This window comes from Thalassophryne amazonica, chromosome 7, assembly GCF_902500255.1.
Source record: "Thalassophryne amazonica chromosome 7, fThaAma1.1, whole genome shotgun sequence".
NCBI lineage: Eukaryota > Metazoa > Chordata > Actinopteri > Batrachoidiformes > Batrachoididae > Thalassophryne > Thalassophryne amazonica.
In genome coordinates this window covers 117490598-117508371 of record NC_047109.1, presented here as the reverse complement: position 1 = coordinate 117508371, position 17774 = coordinate 117490598, and the positions used below count along the sequence as shown (strand labels likewise).

At 41.1% G+C, this 17774-nt stretch overlaps 1 protein-coding gene across 4 annotated transcripts in view; it reads right to left on the bottom strand.

The window, feature by feature from the left end:
* Window positions 1–17774, bottom strand: part of zhx2a (zinc fingers and homeoboxes 2a) — a 138854-nt gene that overhangs the window by 12625 nt on the left and 108455 nt on the right. The gene's annotated exons all lie outside the window — the stretch shown is intronic.

The window sequence follows — 17774 nt, the reverse complement described above, 5'->3', positions numbered from 1 at the left end:
GTTACTGCCTCCTGTCATCTCTACTGAAATGGTGGTAAACAGACACAAAGTAATGGGTTGTTTTATTTTTTTCTCTCACTAGTTTGGGAGGTCCTGCAACTTGTACTCACGTGTGACATAAACTGAAAAATTATGCATTTATTATTCAATCAATTAATCAATCCATTTTTTTTTATATAGCGCCAAATCACAACAAACAGTTGCCCCAAGGCGCCTTATATTGTAAGGCAAGGCCATACAATAATTATGTAAAACCCCAACGGTCAAAATGACCCCCTGTGAACAAGCACTTGGCTACAGTGGGAAGGAAAAACTCCCTTTTAACAGGAAGAAACCTCCAGCAGAACCAGGCTCAGGGAGGGGCAGTCTTCTGCTGGGACTGGTTGGGGCTGAGGGAGAGAACCAGGAAAAAGACATGCTGTGGAGGGGAGCAGAGATCGATCACTAATGATTAAATGCAGAGTGGTGCATACAGAGCAAAAAGAGAAAGAAACACTCAGTGCATCATGGGAACCCCCCAGCAGTCTACGTCTACAGCAGCATAACTAAGGGATGGTTCAGGGTCACCTGATCCAGCCCTAACTATAAGCTTTAGCAAAAAGGAAAGTTTTAAGCCTAATCTTAAAAGTAGAGAGGGTGTCTGTCTCCCTGATCTGAATTGGGAGCTGGTTCCACTGGAGAGGAGCCTGAAAGTTGAAGGCTCTGCCTCCCATTCTACGCTTACAAACCCTAGGAACTACAAGTAAGCCTGCAGTCTGAGAGTGAAGCGCTCTATTGGGGTGATACGGTACTACGAGGTCCCTAAGATAAGATGGGACCTGATTATTCAAAACCTTATAAGTAAGAAGAAGAATTTTAAATTCTATTCTAGAATTAACAGGAAGCCAATGAAGAGAGGCCAATATGGGTGAGATATGCTCTCTCCTTCTAGTCCCCATTAGTACTCTAGCTGCAGCATTTTGAATTAACTGAAGGCTTTTTAGGGAACTTTTAGGACAACCTGATAATAATGAATTACAATAGTCCAGCCTAGAGGAAATAAATGCATGAATTAGTTTTTCAGCATCACTCTGAGACAAGACCTTTCTAATTTTAGAGATATTGCGTAAATGCAAAAAAGCAGTCATACATATTTGTTTAATATGCGCCTTGAATGACATATCCTGATCAAAAATCAATCAATCAACTTTTTTCTTGTATAGCGTCAAATCACAACAAACAGTTGCCCCAAGGCGCTCCACATTGCAAGGCAAGGCCATACAATAATTATGAAACACAGTCTACGTCTAAAGCAACATAACCAAGGGATGGTCCAGGGTCACCCGATCCAGCCCTAACTATAAGCCTTAGCGAAAAGGAAAGTTTTAAGCCTAATCTTAAAAGTAGAGAGGGTATCTGTCTCCCTGATCTGAATTGGGAGCTGGTTCCACAGGAGAGGAGCCTGAAAGCTGAAGGCTCTGCCTCCCATTCTACTCTTACAAACCCTAGGAACTACAAGTAAGCCCGCAGTCTGAGAGCGAAGCGCTCTAATGGGGTAATATGGTACTATGAGGTCCCTAAGATAAGATGGGACCTGATTATTCAAAACCTTATAAGTAAGAAGAAGAATTTTAAATTCTATTCTAGAATTAACAGGAAGCCAATGAAGAGAGGCCAACACGGGTGAGATATGCTCTCTCCTGCTAGTCCCCGTCAGTACTCTAGCTGCAGCATTCTGAACCAACTGAAGGCTTTTTAGGGAACTTTTAGGACAACCTGATAATAATGAATTACAATAGTCCAGCCTAGAGGAAACAAATGCATGAATTAGTTTTTCAGCATCACTCTGAGACAAGACCTTTCTGATTTTTAGAGATATTGCGTAAATGCAAAAAGGCAGTCCTACATATTTGTTTAATATGCGCTTTGAATGACATATCCTGATCAAAAATAACTCCAAGATTTCTCACAGTATTACTAGAGATCAGGGAAATGCCATCCAGAGTAACGATCTGGTTAGACACCATGCTTCTAAGATTTGTGGGGCCAAGTACAATAACTTCAGTTTTATCTGAGTTTAAAAGCAGGAAATTAGAGGTCATCCATGTCTTTATGTCTGTAAGACAATCCTGCAGTTTAGCTAATTGGTGCGTATCCTCTGGCTTCATGGATAGATAAAGCTGGGTATCATCTGCGTAACAATGAAAATTTAAGCAATACCGTCTAATAATACTGCCCAAGGGAAGCATGTATAAAGTGAATAAAATTGGTCCTAGCACAGAACCTTGTGGAACTCCATAATTAACTTTAGTCTGTGAAGAAGATTCCCCATTTACATGAACAAACTGTAATTTATTAGACAAATATGATTCAAACCACCGCAGCGCAATGCCTTTAATACCTATGACATGCTCTAATCTCTGTAATAAATTTTATGGTCAACAGTATCAAAAGCAGCACTGAGGTCCAACAGAACAAGCACAGAGATAAGTCCACTGTCCGAAGCCATAAGAAGATCATTTGTAACCTTCACTAATGCTGTTTCTGTACTATGATGAATTCTAAAACCTGACTGAAACTCTTCAAATAGACCATTCCTCTGCAGGTGATCAGTTAGCTGTTTTACAACTACCCTCTCAAGAATCTTTGAGAGAAAAGGAAGGTTGGAGATTGGCCTATAATTAGCTAAGATAGCTGGGTCAAGTGATGGCTTTTTAAGTAATGGTTTAATTACTGCCACCTTAAAGGCCTGTGGTACATAACCAACTAACAAAGATAGATTGATCATATTTAAGATTGAAGCATTAAATAATGGTAGGGCTTTCTTGAGCAGCCTGGTAGGAATGGGGTCTAATAAACATGTTGATGGTTTGGATGAAGTAACTAATGAAAATAACTCAGACAGAACAATCAGAGAGAAAGTCTAACCAAATACCGGCATCACTGAAAGCAGCCAAAGATAACGATACGTCTTTGGGATGGTTATGAGTAATTTTTTCTCTAATAGTTAAAATTTTGTTAGCAAAGAAAGTCATGAAGTCATTACTAGTTAAAGTTAATGGAATACTCAGCTCAATAGAGCTCTGACTCTTTGTCAGCCTGGCTACAGTGCTGAAAAGAAACCTGGGGTTCTTATTTTCTTCAATTAGTGATGAGTAGAAAGATGTCCTAGCTTTACGGAGGGCTTTTTTTATAGAGCAACAGACTCTGTTTCCAGGCTAAGTGAAGATCTTCTAAATTAGTGAGACGCCATTTCCTCTCCAACTTACGGGTTATCTGCTTTAAGCTACGAGTTTGTGAGTTATACCACGGAGTCAGGCACTTCTGATTTAAAGCTCTCTTTTTCAGAGGAGCTACAGCATCCAAAGTTGTCTTCAATGAGGATGTAAAACTATTGACGAGATACTCTATCTCACTTACAGAGCTTAGGTAGCTACTCTGCACTGTGTTGTTATATGGCATTAGAGAACATAAAGAAGGAATCATATCCTTAAACCTAGTTACAGCGCTTTCTGAAAGACTTCTAGTGTAATGAAACTTATTCCCCACTGCTGGGTAGTCCATCAGAGTAAATGTAAATGTTATTAAGAAATGATCAGACAGAAGGGAGTTTTCAGGGAATACTGTTAAGTCTTCTATTTCCATACCATAAGTCAGAACAAGATCTAAGATATGATTAAAGTGGTGGGTGGACTCATTTACATTTTGAGCAAAGCCAATAGAGTCTAATAATAGATTAAATGCAGTGTTGAGGCTGTCATTCTCAGCATCTGTGTGGATGTTAAAATCGCCCACTATAATTATCTTATCTGAGCTAAGCACTAAGTCAGACAAAAGGTCTGAAAATTCACAGAGAAACTCACAGTAACGACCAGGTGGACGATAGATAATAACAAATAAAACTGGTTTTTGGGACTTCCAATTTGGATGGACAAGACTAAGAGTCAAGCTTTCAAATGAATTAAAGCTCTGTCTGGGTGTTTGATTAATTAATAAGCTGGAATGGAAGATTGCTGCTAATCCTCCGCCTCGGCCCGTGCTACGAGCGTTCTGGCAGTTAGTGTGACTCGGGGGTGTTGACTCATTTAAACTAACATATTCATCCTGCTGTAACCAGGTTTCTGTAAGGCAGAATAAATCAATATGTTGATCAATTATTATATCATTTACCAACAGGGACTTAGAAGAGAGAGACCTAATGTTTAATAGACCACATTTAACTGTTTTAGTCTGTGGTGCAGTTGAAGGTGCTATATTATTTTTTCTTTTTGAATTTTTATGCTTAAATAGATTTTTGCTGGTTATTGGTAGTCTGGGAGCAGGCACCGTCTCTACGGGGATGGGGTAATGAGGGGATGGCAGGGGGAGAGAAGCTGCAGAGAGGTGTGTAAGACTACAACTCTGCTTCCTGGTCCCAACCCTGGATAGTCACGGTTTGGAGGATTTAAGAAAATTGGCCAGATTTCTAGAAATGAGAGCTGCTCCATCCAAAGTGGATGGATGCCGTCTCTCCTAACAAGACCAGGTTTTCCCCAGAAGCTTTGCCAATTATCTATGAAGCCCACCTCATTTTTTGGACACCACTCAGACAGCCAGCAATTCAAGGAGAACATGCGGCTAAACATGTCACTCCCGTTCCGATTGGGGAGGGGCCCAGAGAAAAAACTACAGAGTCCGACATTGTTTTTGCAAAGTTACACACCGATTTAATGTTAATTTTAGTGACCTCCGATTGGCGTAACCGGGTGTCATTACTGCCGACGTGAATTACAATCTTACCAAATTTACGCTTAGCCTTAGCCAGCAGTTTCAAATTTCCTTCAATGTCGCCTGCTCTGGCCTCCGGAAGACAATTGACTATGGTTGCTGGTGTCATTATTCATAATAATAATTATTGTCACCATTTATAATGGACTTCCACGGGAATCCAATCACTAAAAACAAACTCCAGTAATAAAAAGAATAAATGCCAATAATAATACTCGTGCCTCCTCTTCCTGCTGTGGTGAACCCAAGTGGAAAAACAAGGGAGCAGCCGACAGGCCTTACTTAGACCCTCGTCACACACAGCACGAATGAGGCCGAATGGCGTCAGAATGACAAAATCGGCCCACATCTGAAAAGTGTCAAGGCCAGTCAGTGTGAAAGGAAAGAGGTAGCTGGCGTTGTGTGTTTGCTGTTTCTGTGGTTTTCTCTTTTGTAATTTGGTTTTAGTGGCTTGAGTGTAACTTTTTTTTTTGGATATGTACTTGGAGTGGTTCTTGCTGTTTCAGTGTGTGTTTTTAACCGTTTATGATTGTTTAGTGCCTTTTTTGCACTGCATGACATACCACGTCACTCCCTCGGCTTGCGCGATGCTAAGCTACTCTGCAGCTGAGTTACGGAGCCTGAACAACAAAAATGTCCCTCGCGATATCCTCGCTATCAGAGAGCTTGGTTTGCTCTGCTGGCCTCGCTGAGTCCACAGAGGCTCCCGGAGAAAGTTTTTATTCCACCGATCTGGGTCGTCTGCGCCGGTTATCTGGTCAGCTGAGTGCATCGGCGCTTGGTGTTTACGTCATCAGAGCGCTGCGACTTCTGGGGCTTGTAGTCCTGATGTGATGACAGCGGTTTCTGTTACTCTCTGGCGCTGGATGGAAAACATGGAGTGGATTTTAAGCTACTTGGGCCTTTTCAAAGATGTCAGTCTGTCAACCCCACGGAAGCCTTCAGTTTGGGTCTCATCAACATCAGATCACTGTTGTTGAAATCCCTGTTGATTAATGACCTAATTATGGATCATCACTTGGACATGATTGGTTTATGTGAAACCTGTCTCAAACCCACAGCTGTTCTTCCTCTGAATGAGGCCTGCCCACCGGTGTATACATTTAGTCACGTGTCACGTGGTGTGAAGCAAGGCGGGGGTGTTGCTTTCATTTATAAATCTAGGTTCACCTTATTGGCTGTTGGGGTCAAAATATAATTCCTTTGAGCATCTGATTCTCCGCTCTGCACATGATCAAATCAGTTTTATTTATATAGCGCCAAATCACAACAAACAGTTGCCCCAAGGCCCTTTATATTGTACGGCAAAAGCCATACAATAATTACAGAAAAACCCCAACGGACAAACGACCCCCTATGAGCAAGCACTTGGCGACAGTGAGAAGGAAAAACTCCCTTTTAACAGGAAAGAACCTCCAGCAGAACCAGGCTCAGGGAGGGGCAGTCTTCTGCTGGGATTGGTTGGGGCTGATGGGAGAGAATCAGGAAAAAGACATGCTGTGGAAGAGAGCAACATGATGATACATTTTGTCAGGGTCAGAAGTATGGAAATCAGTCATGTTATTTTGTTACTGTTTATAGGCCTCCTGGTCCATATTCTAAATTCTTAGCTGAATTTGGTGCCTTCATCTCTAGCCTGACAACTAGTGCAGACAACATTTTGATTATTGGTAACTAACATTCATATAAATAACGACGCACACTAAAGGAAATACCCTAACCCTGGATTTGGTTCTCACACGTGGCCTTGCTGTCATGAACATCAACATTTTGCCTCTTTCATCAGTAGTCTCTGACCACTCATTTATTAGGTTTACATTTACATTGCTGCGTTTAGTGAAGACTTGTCTACTACTGCGGCGATGCATTAAAGTGTCCCTGCCACGCCATGACGTTTTTACATATTCTTGGAGTAAAAAAAAAAAAAAAAAAAAGCTTTTTCCACGTCTGTTTTTTTTTTACCATAAAATAAAACTGAACAAGGATTTAGATGTTTCGTTACCTGTCTGAGAATTTGAATTTACCGCCTCCGAGTTGACCTACTTTTTTGCTGTGACGGAGGTGACGTCATTCGAGTAAATGTGTCGCAGCGCAGCTCTGTTTACCAAAATGGCAGACACGGACAGCGAAGGCATAGTGCGCGATTATAGCGAAGATTTAAGTGACATATCGATTGTTTTTGAAGAAGAGGAGGAAGTTTATGATGAAATTTTCACCGAAAGCCAGATAAATTTTTCGAATGGTTTCCAGCTGCCTGTCTCTAACAGTTTCTGAAAAAATTCTGATGGGAAAAAAAGCCCAAATCATTCCTCCATTTCCAGACAATGAAACGACGACGAGAGGGGTGGAGCAGTGCTCACTCAAAGCCTGCCCACAGGCGATTGTCGCAACCGACAGGCGTGGAAAAACTCACGCATGCGCACGAAGGTTCAAACGTAAACATTATGAATCAAATCCATATAGTTTTTGAAAAAAATAAAAAGGTACGATACTTTTCTAACAGACCTCGTAAGTACATTCCTATTACTGACAGGGTCTTCAAATTCACAGAGAACATTCTTGGTGCACAGACCTTGGATAATTTCAAAGATGGCCATCCTTGACCTATTTTAAGAGGTCAAAAGGTCACATTCTGTTTCTTGTTTTTAATGCTATGAATCATGCAAATCTTTTTTTCTGGGGGGGGGGCAATCAGAGCAGAGAGACACCGTGACATCACTGGCTGGTCTCTTTCTGGCTGCTAACTCAACATGGTGGTATCTGCTCTGAAACCACTGCGTTTCTGTGGAAATCTGACATGTTTCTCATATGTTGTGTAAAAGCTAGAGAGAAATGAATGGTAAATGGACTGCATTTATATAGCGCTTTTCCATCTGTATCAGACGCTCAAAGCGTTTTAGAATTATGCCTCACATTCACCTCGATGTCAGGGTGCTGCCATACACGGCGCTCACTACACACCGGGAGCAATAGGGGATTAAAGGCCTTGCCCAAGGGCCCTTAGTGATTTTCCAGTATATATATATATATATATATATATATATATATATATATATATATATATTTATTATTATTATTATTATTAAAAAAAACTATATGGATTTGATTGACATGCGATTACACCAATCATGCTTGAACCCTCATGCGCATGCGTGAGTTTTTTCACGCATGTCGGTGACATCATTTCCCTGTGGGCAGGCCTTGAGTGAGATGTGGTCCCGTGCTTTATGTGCTTTATCAAACTTTTTTCTGGACCTGTGAGGAATATCCGAGTGGACACTATTCGAGAAATTCAGCTGGTTTTCGGTGAAAAGATGATGAGAGATTACGGGGTGTTTCTGTCGCTGTAAGGACTTCCCACGGAGCGGGACGTCCTGCAGCGCTTCCAGGCGCCGTCGTCGGCCTGTTTCAAGCTGAAATCATCCTAATTTAATGCTCTGTTGACCCAGGACGTCGTGAGAGAACAGAGAAGATTCAGAAGAGGCCGGCATGAGGACTTTATGCGGACATTCCACTGTTTAAGTACATTTTGTAATGAAAGACGTGCGCGCAAATTCGCCGAGTCGTTTCCGTGACAACTCGGTGAATCTGTGTGGGCCGCAACAGGAAAAACACCTCCGTGTTGAAAACCATTTGTAAAATTCAGGCGGCTTTTGATGGCTTTCAACAACTGAGTAACTGAGAAATTGTTTAACAGCTTGGGCATGTTCCAACTTGCCCGTTAAGGTTTCCAACGGAGGTGTTTTTCCTGTCACGACCCCCCGCGGTCGGGTCCGGCCCGACATGCGACTCTGCCCTCACGTTCTTTCATTACAAAATGTCCATTAACAATGGAATGTCCGAATAAACTCCTCATGCCGACTTCTTCTGAAAGTTCTCTGTTCTCTGACGACTTACTGGGTCAACAGAGCCTGACATGGAAGTTTTCAACTTGAAACGGCGAGACGCTGCCGCCTCGAAGCGCAGATCACCGTCAGGCACCGTGGGCCGTCCTTACGGCGACACTACCAGACCAAAATCTCTCAGCCGTTAAAGTTTTTACCGAAAACCAGCTGAATTTATCGAATGGTGTCCACTCAGTTGTGCCTTACAGTTTTGAAAAAATTTTGATCAAACAAAGTAGCAGTCTCTGAGCCATTCCTAAACAATGGGGAAAAAAAAAAAAAAAAAAAAAAAAAAAAAAAAATCGACGAGAGGGTGGGCGACTCCTCACTCAAAGACTGCCCACAGGCAAATGACGTAACCGACAGGCGTGAAAAAACTCTTGCATGCCCACGAGGGTTCAAGCATGTCTGATGTAATCACACGTGATTCAAATCCATATGGTTTTTGAAAAAAATAATAAGGTCGGATACTTTTCTAATAGACCTCGTATATACATACATATACATACATACATATATACACACGAGGGCTGTCAATAAAGTATAGGTCCTTTTTATTTTTTCAAAAACTATATGGATTTCATTCATATGTTTTTATGTCAGACATGCTTGAACCCTCGTGCGCATGCGTGAGTTTTTCCACGCCTGTCGGTGTCATTCGCCTGTGAGCACTCCTTGTGGGAGGAGTCGTCCAGCCCCTCGTCGGAATTCCTTTGTCTGATAAGTTGCTGAGAGACTGCCGCTTTGTTTGATCAAAATTTTTTCTAAACCTGTGAGACACATTGAAGTGGACACGGTTCGAAAAATTAAGCTGGTTTTCGGTGAAAATTTTAACGGCTGATGAGAGATTTTGAGGTGATACTGTCACTTTAAGGACTTCCCACAGTGCGAGATGTCGCGCAGTGCTCTCAGGTGTCGTCGTCAGCCTGTTTCAAGCTGAAAACCTCCACATTTCAGGCTCTATTGATCCAGGACGTCGTGAGAGAACAGAGAAGTTTCAGCATTTTATCCGGATATTCCACTGTTAAAGGAGATTTTTTTTTTTAAATTTTTTATTTTATTAAAGACGTGAGGACGGCGGCACAGGAAAAACACCTCCGTGTTGATAACCATTTGTAAAATCCAGGCGGCTTTTGATGGCTTTCAGTGGAGTGAGTATATGAGAAATTGTTTAACAGCTGGGCATGTTCCAACTTGTCCTTAAGGCTTCCAACAGAGGTGTTTTTCCTGTGGTGGAGCGTTGCGGCAGCTGCGAGCTGACGCTGCAATCAAGCATGTCATGTCATGAGGGTTCAAGCATGTCTGACGTAAAAACATATGAATGAAATCCATATAGTTTTTGAAAAAAACAAAAAGGACCTATACTTTATTGACAGACCTCATATATGATATATATATATATATATATGATATATGATATATATTTATATATATATATATGTATATATGATATATATGTATATATCATATCATCAACCTTCCTTTTCTCTCAAAAATTCTTGAAAGGGTAGTTGTAAAACAGCTAACTGATCATCTGCAGAGGAATGGTCTATTTGAAGAGTTTCAGTCAGGTTTTAGAATTCATCATAGTACAGAAACAGCATTAGTGAAGGTTACAAATGATCTTATGGCCTCGGACAGTGGACTCATCTCTGTGCTTGTTCTGTTAGACCTCAGTGCTGCTTTTGATACTGTTGACCATAAAATTTTATTACAGAGATTAGAGCATGCCATAGGTATTAAAGGCACTGCGCTGCGGTGGTTTGAATCATATTTGTCTAATAGATTACAATTTGTTCATGTAAATGGGGAATCTTCTTCACAGACTAAAGTTAATTATGGAGTTCCACAAGGTTCTGTGCTAGGACCAATTTTATTCACTTTATACATGCTTCCCTTAGGCAGTATTATTAGACGGTATTGCTTAAATTTTCATTGTTACGCAGATGATACCCAGCTTTATCTATCCATGAAGCCAGAGGACACACACCAATTAGCTAAACTGCAGGATTGTCTTACAGACAAAGACATGGTTGACCTCTAATTTCCTGCTTTTAAACTCAGATAAAACTGAAGTTATTGTACTTGGCCCCACAAATCTTAGAAACATGGTATCTAACCAGATCCTTACTCTGGATGGCATTACCCTGACCTCTAGTAATACTGTGAGAAATCTTGGAGTCATTTTTGATCAGGATATGTCATTCAAAGTGCATATTAAACAAATATGTAGGACTGCTTTTTTGCATTTACGCAATATCTCTAAAATCAGAAAGGTCTTGTCTCAGAGTGATGCTGAAAAACTAATTCATGCATTTATTTCCTCTAGGCTGGACTATTGTAATTCATTATTATCAGGTTGTCCTAAAAGTTCCCTAAAAAGCCTTCAGTTAATTCAAAATGCTGCAGCTAGAGTACTGACGGGGACTAGAACGAGAGAGCATATCTCACCCATATTGGCCTCTCTTCATTGGCTTCCTGTTAATTCTAGAATAGAATTTAAAATTCTTCTTCTTACTTATAAGGTTTTGAATAATCAGGTCCCATCTTATCTTAGGGACCTCGTAGTACCATATCACCCCAATAGAGCGCTTCGCTCTCAGACTGCAGGCTTACTTGTAGTTCCTAGGGTTTGTAAGAGTAGAATGGGAGGCAGAGCCTTCAGCTTTCAGGCTCCTCTCCTGTGGAACCAGCTCCCAATTCAGATCAGGGAGACAGACACCCTCTCTACTTTTAAGATTAGGCTTAAAACTTTCCTTTTTGCTAAAGCTTATAGTTAGGGCTGGATCAGGTGACCCTGAACCATCCCTTAGTTATGCTGCTATAGACGTAGACTGCTGGGGGGTTCCCATGATGCACTGTTTCTTTCTCTTTTTGCTCTGTATGCACCACTCTGCATTTAATCATTAGTGATCGATCTCTGCTCCCCTCCACAGCATGTCTTTTTCCCGGTTCTCTCCCTCAGCCCCAACCAGTCCCAGCAGAAGACTGCCCCTCCCTGAGCCTGGTTCTGCTGGAGGTTTCTTCCTGTTAAAAGGGAGTTTTTCCTTCCCACTGTAGCCAAGTGCTTGCTCACAGGGGGTCGTTTTGACCATTGGGGTTTTACATAATTACTGTATGGCCTTGCATTACAATATAAAGCGCCTTGGGGCAACTGTTTGTTGTGATTTGGCGCTATATAAAAAAATTGATTGATTGATTGATATATATATATATATATATACATACATACACACACATATATACACATATACACATATATACATATATATACACACATATACATATACACACACACTTCCTTTAAAATCCATCTTAAACACTTTATCTCCAAATTAAGGGTGAAGCTCGGCTTCCTTTATAGAAATAAGTCATGATTCTCCTTAACTGCCCGGATGCTCCTGATAACTGCTACCTTCCTGCCCTTACTGGACTACAATGTCGTATATATGTGCGCTTCAACCAGTTGTCTACAGTCCCTGACCCCATTGTGTCACTGTGCTTTGAAATTCATTATGTCGCCGCCTCACACACCACTGCGAGTTCTCTACCTAAGCTGGCATGCCCTCTTTGACTGTAAGGTGATATACACATTGGATGACGCTGGTATACAAGACTTATTAGACTGGTTCTGACCTATTTATCCAGTTTACTTCAGAGATCGGAAAGCCGTTACGCTCTGCGTTCAAAAGGCATGTTATGTTTCCGTGTACCTCATGTCCGCAGTGAAATGGGAAAGAAAGCTTTCAGTTTTTTTTTTTTTATTGTAATGTCCTCCAAACTGAACTTCCCTGAACACACCTTCTGCTCTGTTTTAAGAGATCCCGAATGGAATTCTTTTGCACACTGCCTGTGTCTTTAAATTCAAATTCCCACCGCCCCCCCCAACACACACACATCCTTACAACTCACAGTGACCAAGATGATTATTTGTTATTAACGTTCTCTTGATGATGTTAGCCTGTCCATTATGATGTGTGCTGCTGCCTTTCTCGGCCAGGTCACCCTTGTAAAATGGCATTTTATCTGGTTATATATACACACACACACACACACACACACACACACACACACACGTACGTATGTATAAGTTTGGGGCCCCCTGATGATTTTTCCATAATTTTCCTTTATAAATCATTGGTTGTTTGGATCAGCAATTTCAGTTAAATATATCATATAGCAGGCAAACACAGAGATATATGAGAAGTCAAATGAAGTTTATATGATTTACAGAAAGTGTGCAATAATTCTTTAAACAAAATTAGGCAGGTGCATAAATTTGGGCACCCCAACAGAAAAAAAATACATCAATATTTAGTAGATCCTCCTTTTGCAGAAATAACAGCCTCTAAACACTTCCTATAGCTTCCAATGAGAGTCTGGATTCTGGTTGAAGGTATTTTGGACCATTCTTCTTTACAAAACATCTCAGGTTTGTTGGTTTCCGAGCATGGACAGCCCGCTTAAAATCACATCACAGATTTTCAATAATATTCAGGTTTGGGGACTGAGATGGCCATTCCAGAACATTGTACTTGTTCCTCTGCATGAATGCCTTAGCAGATTTTGAGCAGTGTTTAGTGTTGCCTTGCTGAAAGATCCAGCCCTGGCACAACTTCAACTTTGTCACTGATTCATGAACACTGTTCTCAAGAATCTGCTGATATTGACTGGAATCCATGTGACCCTCAACTTAAACAAGATTCCCAGTACCTGCACTGGCCACACAGCATGATGGAGCCACATCCAGATTTTACTGTAGGTAGCAAGTGTTTTTCTTGGAATGCTGTGTTCTTTTTCTACCATGCATACCGCCCCTTGTTATGTCCAAACTCAATTTTAGTTTCATCAGTCCACAGCACCTTATTCCAAAATGAAGTCGGCTTGTCCAAATGTGCTTTAGCATACCTCAAGCAACTGTTTGTGGTGTGTACGCAGAAAAGGCTTCCTCTGCAATACAGCATCATCCAGCATCTCTTTGTGCACAGTGCACTGTATAGTTGAACGATGCACAGAGACACTATATGCAGCAAGATAATGTTGTAGGTCTTCAGAGCAGGTCTGTGGGTTGACTATGACTGTTCTCACCATCCTTCACTTTAGCTTATCTGAGATGGTTCTTGGTCTGCCACTTCGGGCCTTAACTAGTACTGTGCCTGTTGTCTTTCATTTTCTCACTACGTTCCTCACAGTGGAAACTGACAGCTGAAATCTCTGAGATAGCTTTTTGTATCCTTCCCTTAAACCATGATGTTGAACAATCTTTGTTTTCAGGTTATTTGAGAGTTGTTTAGAGGCTCCCATGTTGCCACTCATTAGAAGAGATGCAAAGAGGGGAAACATTTGCAAATGACCACCTTAAATACCCTTTCTCATGACTGGATTCAACTGTGTAGGGAGGTCAAGGGTCAATGAGCTTACCAAACCAATTTTGTGTTCTGATAATTAGTGCCAAATGTATTCAAATCAATAAAATGACAAGGGTGCCCAAATTTATGCACCTGCCTAATTTTGTTTAAATAATTATTGCACACTTTCTGTAAATACTAGAAACTTCATTTCACTTATCAAATATCAGTGTGTTCATCTGCTATATGATATTTAACTGAAATTTCTGATCCAGACAACCAATGATTTATAAAGGAAAATCATGAAAATTATCAGGGGTGCCCAAACTTTTACATACAACTATATGTTCCCAGGCTGTAATAAGCTAGTTGTTGACCATGTCCATTTCCATCGCACCTTTATAGTCTGCTGTGCCTTCTCTTCCTACAGGTTTTAATGTAAGACAGCTGAGACAAAGGTGTGTCGTGTGTGTTCTCTTCTACCACTACACAAGACTCTATCTCTGCTGCTTTCTAAAGCAGCCGTCATATGGAATGGTAAATGGACTGCATTTATATAGCACTTTTCCATATTGTATAAAGACTGACCTGCACTTTATTTAAATACAAAACCAACAGTGTTTTTATGGGGACAGCTTTTCAACTAAATGGACTGCACTTATATAGCGCTTTTCCATCTGCATCAGACGCTCAAAGCGCTTTACAATAATGCCTCACATTCACCCCAATGTCAGGGTGCTGCCATACAAGGCGCTCACTACACACTGGGAGCAAATAAGGGATTAAGGACCTTGCCCAAGGGCCCTTAGTGATTTTCCGGTCAGGCTGGGATTTGAACCGAGGATTCTCTGGTCTCAAGCCCAATGCTTAATCACTAGACCATCACCTCCCCTAAACTAACTAAATGAACTAACTAAATTGACCTAGAACTGCATGGTTCATTTTGTAACATCTTAAATCACATAATTTGAGTACATTTGAGTGCTGTACAAAATAGATTTGCGTCTATGTAAATCCATAAAGCACAAACTATACCTGGTCTGCATCTGTGTTGTACATGACTTCCTTTTCTCTCAAAAATTCTTGAAAGGGTAGTTGTAAAACAGCTAACTGATCATCTGCAGAGGAATGGTCTATTTGAAGAGTTTCAGTCAGGTTTTAGAATTTATCATAGTACAGAAACAGCATTAGTGAAGGTTACAAATGATCTTCTTATGGCCTCAGACAGTGGACTCATCTCTGTGCTTGTTCTGTTAGACCTCAGTGCTGCTTTTGATACTGTTGACCATAAAATTTTATTACAGAGATTAGAGCATGCCATAGGTATTAAAGGCACTGCGCTGCGGTGGTTTGAATCATATTTATCTAATAGATTACAATTTGTTCATGTAAATGGGGAATCTTCTTCACAGACTAAGGTTAATTATGGAGTTCCACAAGGTTCTGTGCTAGGACCAATTTTATTCACTTTATACATGCCTCCCTTAGGCAGTATTATTAGACAGCATTGCTTAAATTTTCATTGTTACGCAGATGATACCCAGCTTTATCTATCCATGAAGCCAGAGGACACACACCAATTAGTTAAACTGCAGGAATGTCTTACAGACATAGACATGGATGACCTCTAATTTCCTGCTTTTAAATTCAGATAAAACTGAAGATATTGTACTTGGCCCCACAAATCTTAGAAACATGGTGTCTAACCAGATCCTTACTCTGGATGGCATTACCCTGACCTCTAGTAATACTGTGAGAAATCTGGAGTCATTTTTGATCAGGATATGTCCTTCAATGCGCATATTAAGCAAATATGTAGGACTGCTTTTTTGCATTTGCGCAATATCTCTAAAATTAGAAAGGTCTTGTCTCAGAGTGATGCTGAAAAACTAATTCATGCATTTATTTCCTCTAGGCTGGACTATTGTAATTCATTATTATCAGGTTGTCCTAAAAGTTCCCTGAAAAGCCTTCAGTTAATTCAAAATGCTGCAGCTAGAGTACTAACAGGGACTAGAAGGAGAGAGCATATTTCACCCATATTGGCCTCTCTTCATTGGCTTCCTGTTAATTCTACAGTAGAATTTAAAATTCTTCTTCTTACTTATAAGGTTTTGAATAATCAGGTTCCATCTTATCTTAGGGACCTCATAGCACCATATCACCCCAATAGAGCGCTTACTTGTAGTTCCTAGGGTTTTTAAGAGTAGAATGGGAGGCAGCGCCTTCAGCTTTCAGGCTCCTCTCCTGTGGAACCAGCTCCCAATTCGGATCAGGGAGACAGACACCCACTCTACTTTTAAGATTAGGCTTAAAACTTTCCTTTTTGCTAAAGCTTATACTTAGGGCTGGATCAGGTGACCCTGAACAACAATGTCTTTTTCCTGATTCTCTCCCCTCAGCCCCAACCAGTCCCAGCAGAAGACTGCCCCTCCCTGAGCCTGGTTCTGCTGGAGGTTTCTTCCTGTTAAAAGGGAGTATTTCCTTCCCACTGTCGCCAAGTGCTTGTTCACAGGGGGTAGTTTTGACCATTGGGGTTTTTCTGTAATTATTGTATGGCTTTTGCCTTATAATATAAAGCATCTTGGGGCAACTGTTTGTTGTGATTTGGCGCTATATAAATAAAACTGACTACATTCATAGGTGCAGAACAGGTTTCACGGCAAAAGAATGGTCATCACGAACACATTTTGAATGATTTTTTTCTATTGCTTTTGTACAGTTCCAACAGTATTTTACAGGGGTAAAAGGGTCTACAAAGATGTTACCAGCTCGTTTCCTGATCCTGGACCGCTGTAAGTCTTGAATGGAGGGCAGACTGGCTCTAATGATTTTTTTCTGCAGTCCTGACAGATGGTTGAAGTCTGTGCCTGTCATGTTTGGAGGCAGAGGGAAACCAAACAGAGATGGGGATGCACAGGACAGACTGGATGATGGATGTGTAGAAGATGATGAGCTGTTCCTGGGGTAGGTTGAACTTCCTGAGCTGTCTGAGGAAGCACATCCTCTGCTGTGCCTTTTTCCTCATGGAGTCTATGTGGGAGGCCCACTTTAGATCCCAGGAGATGGTGGATCCCAGGAACCAGAAAATGTCCACAGTAAGTACAGTGTTGTTGAGGATGGAAGGGGGGGGGGGGGGGTAGCGGGTTCTTCCTGAAGGCTGCTACAATAATAATTGTGGCAGTCAGTAACGGTTACTTTTTTAGACCAAGCAGAGGGAAAAAAATATGGACTCACTCAATTCTGAGGAATAAATTATGGAATCACCCTGTAAATTTTCATCCCCAAAACTTAACACCTGCGTCAAATCAGATCTGCTCGTGAGTCTGCATCTAAAAAGGAGTGATCACACCTTGGAGAGCTGCTGCACCAAGTGGACTGACATGACTCATGGCTCCAACACGAGAGATGTCAATTGAAACAAAGGAGAGGATTATCAAACTCTTAAAAGAGGGTAAATCATCACGCAGTGTTGCAAAAGATGTTGGTTGTTCACAGGTCAGCTGTGTCTAAACTCTGGACCAAATACAAACAACATGGGAAGGTTGTTAAAGGCAAACATACTGGTAGACCAAGGAAGACATCAAAGCGTCAAGACAGAAAACTTAAAGCAATATGTCTCAAAAATCGAAAATGCACAACAAAACAAATGAGGAACGAATGGGAGGAAACTGGGGTCAACGTCTGTCACTGAACTGTAAGAAACTGCCTAAAGGAAATGGGATTTACATACAGAAAAGCTAAACGAAAGCCATCATTAACACCTAAACAGAAAAAAACAAGGTTACAATGGGCT